The sequence below is a fragment of the Lissotriton helveticus genome, chromosome 1_1 (assembly GCF_964261635.1).
Source record: "Lissotriton helveticus chromosome 1_1, aLisHel1.1, whole genome shotgun sequence".
NCBI classification, from domain to species: Eukaryota; Metazoa; Chordata; class Amphibia; order Caudata; family Salamandridae; genus Lissotriton; species Lissotriton helveticus.
Genome location: NC_136057.1, coordinates 1,236,559,595 through 1,236,562,888, shown reverse-complemented (window position 1 = coordinate 1,236,562,888; position 3,294 = coordinate 1,236,559,595). Strand labels below are relative to the sequence as shown.

Genomic DNA, 3,294 nt, shown 5'->3' with positions numbered 1-3,294 from the left:
ATTTGTACAACTTAAACTGTAGTTCGGGGGAGGTCTGTTGGGGGCATGGGGTAACCGGAGCGAGGCTAGTATGAGGCACTGCCAATTTTTGTGTTTAAATATTTGTTATTTCCAGTTTTACAGTGTACCTTTGTGTGGCGCTTCCATGCTGTATGCGTGGCATTTTATTGTAAGCTAAACGAATGTCTGCTGCTGTGTCATTTATTAATGCCAATTTTTTACTAGAAAAATCTAAAAAGAGACGTAAATATGTGTTCTCTTGAGTCCTTTGATCCTTGTTTTTTTTAAGCTTTCTTTTTGCCATTTTGTAAGTGTCGTTTTCAGGGGTGGGTTGCGATGACCCGCTGTCCGTTCCCGCCACCCCTCCCACTGTCCGTGTGCCCGTTCCTGCCCCCCTCTCCCGCTGTCCATGTGCCCGTTCTGCCCCCCCTCCCGCTGTTCGTCTTCCCCTCCCCCCCTCCCGCTGTCCGTGTGCCCGTAGGTGCTTGTCTTTTATATGTATCTACATAAAAAAAAAGCTATGCACAGTGCAGGACGTTTTAAAGTGGCACGCTAAAGTGAGGACTGTTGTTTATGCTGGTAAATAACCGTGTGATGTGGTGCCTGGTGTTTAACAATGATTGTAATTGGTGCACCGTGGATGCTCCATCCTCGTTAGTGTTTTAATGGGGCTCTCATTCTGCACTTCTAAATCCCACCTTTATTTCCGAGACTGGCGGGTTCCTCGGCTGTACCGGGAAAACTGAAACGTGTTCTTTGGTGAGAAAGTGACGCCTGCAACGCAACTGGTACTCAAGTTAAGCGCTCTGATGCCTTCGGGACGAGTTCACGCTACGTAAAACTGCAAAAAAATTCCTGTCAATTTCATTTTAGGAGACGAAGACAAGGTATCGAATAAAACACCCAAAACACTTTTGGATCTTTGTGCATTCACCGGGGCTTTGCAGATAGAGCATATGGTATGTAGTGATCTCTGTACAGCACAGGGGGGGGGTCTGATGGCCACGAGAGGTTACGTAGACATTCATATACGTGGCTCGTACGTATTAGTGACCTTTATAGTATTTCCCTTTCTATTACATTTGTACCATTCTCTATGTCAAACACTTCGTCTGCCAGTGCATGGTGTCCAGTGCATGGTGTTCATGCTTCAAAATATTACTAATGAATACGAATATGAATCTGTACCGACATAAACTTTTCATGAGTATTGTAGTTTTTCCATTCCTGTATCAGGTTTTCCTCTCCATCTTCTTGTTGGGAACAGGTGAAAAATATGAAAACTTTCAAGAACTGAAAGCGCAGCACCGGACAGTTCTAAACAGAAAGAGGCTAGAGTGGAAATGCTGTCTTGCACAGGTGGCGCTGTGGCTTAGTTGGTTAAAGCGCCTGTCTAGTAAACAGGAGATCCTGAGTTCGAATCTCAGCAGTGCCTTTCTTTTTTTCCAGACAATCTGTAGAAAACTAATTAACTAAAAACTTCACGAATTATATCAAATTCACGCTGTTTCTATTAAAATTGTGCGGTACACGATAATTCTCCCTCGGACATAAACGATTTTGATCTTAAATTCTACTTGCACTTGATCCGTGTTGCCTATGGCAGCAATTAGGTTTAAGTGGGCACAAGTAGGGGTGATGCTGCTATCTGTATCAAAAGCGTCTGTTTCATAGGCACCGACATGTCTTAGATAATGGGGTATGTTATTGCTTAATACGTTCTAAGTGTGCACAACACCATATGCACTTAAACGACTGTAAATAATTTAAAAGTAGTGGCCCAAGAAGCGATTTTGACCTACGGCTGGATTATAACTAGCTGCTTTTTGCTGACGTCACCATCTGCACTAGAAGCGTCCATTCTAGATGCTTTGCTCAGTTTCGAAATGGGCCCTTCCTACGCCTCAATAAATTACAAGTTTGCACTGCACCATATGCACTTTAACTGCTGGGTGACTGCAGATGTTCTAATCAACTCACAAATTAATTTAGGCAGCGATTGCTGGGCATTGGGTTTATGGAAATACTCGCACTAGACGCAAGAATTATACATGTGATGGTCATGTGATGGTTTAAATCATGAAATCTTTTTAATCACCCACGCACGGTAAATGATCGAGTTAATTTTGATGTTAAATTGAGACTATATTGTGTCACCAACTCGAGTATCTTTCACTTTCAAAGACCTATTGACAAAGCCAATCAGTTTGGCTTTGTTTAGTGAAAAGATTTTTCCAACATTAACTAACATGAGCAAGCTCATGTTAGTTAATCGTGTGCAGTGCAGTGGGAGTGCAGAGCGAGAGATTAGGCTATTGGCTTTGTAAATGACAATGCCATTTATTTATGTTGTCAAAGCCAACACATAAATAAAAATGTTGTCATTTACAATGCCAATAGCTCTAACTTTTCCAAAGGCGAAACCATTGCATTGTAAATGCTTGTTTTATTCTTTATCTGTTTTTTTAATGAACTCTTTTCTTCCTCACTGCAGGCATGGTGCACCCTTGTCCCAGTGCTGCCTTTTCAACCAGTGCATCCTCATTCTTGCGCTTCCGCTTTCAGCGTAGCCTCGTTCCATTGCTACTTGGTTCCCGGGTTAACTCACTTTTTTTGTCGGCCCTCAATTACACATAGAATGGCAATTTATTTCTGAAGGAGCTCCACTCATTACCACAGCTACGTGCTCAGTTTAACCTTTGAACTCCTGAACCTTACCAGCCAACTGGCATTCCTTTGTTCAGCCAGCATGAGCCTACAGGCACTCACGCCAAGACATAGTGCCATGAAATTATTCAACGTTATGTGATGATGTGAAAAAAAAGTCAAAACAACACATTGTCCTTGTGGAAATATGCTTATTATGATCTGTTTTAGCTAACCTAGAAGAAACTGTCTTGGGCATTTTTTACTTGTTGTGCTTGCCAGTGAGATGAATACCATCTGTATAGCTGCTGTCACAGCTTCCAGGAGACACAAGGCCGACTCAACCTTTTATCCATAACTCGAGTGGAGAGCATCAATTCCAAGTGTCGCACGCAGAGCAGGAGAATGGGCATGAACTGCTATTGAAAAGAGAGATGTATGCATGAGATCAGACTAAATTTGTATTGCAAATAATTGGCTACAATAGCAAATGCAGACAGCTTCACTGGCAAGTTGAAATGAATAAACTGTAACTTGTTTGTATTTGAATTGCTATATAATCAGAAGGAGATTACAATGGAACACATAGATTTAGGATTGTATTTTTGCTCAGGTATAAGGAACCAACTGGCTGTATACTGGACGGGC

General features: G+C 42.0%; 1 non-coding gene across 1 annotated transcript; it reads left to right on the top strand.

Moving 5' to 3' along the window:
• The first annotated feature begins 1,361 nt into the window (after window positions 1-1,361).
• Window positions 1,362-1,435, top strand: TRNAT-AGU (transfer RNA threonine (anticodon AGU)). The gene has a single exon. It is a non-coding gene; the product is annotated as a tRNA-Thr (tRNA).
• The last annotated feature ends 1,859 nt before the right edge of the window (window positions 1,436-3,294 follow it).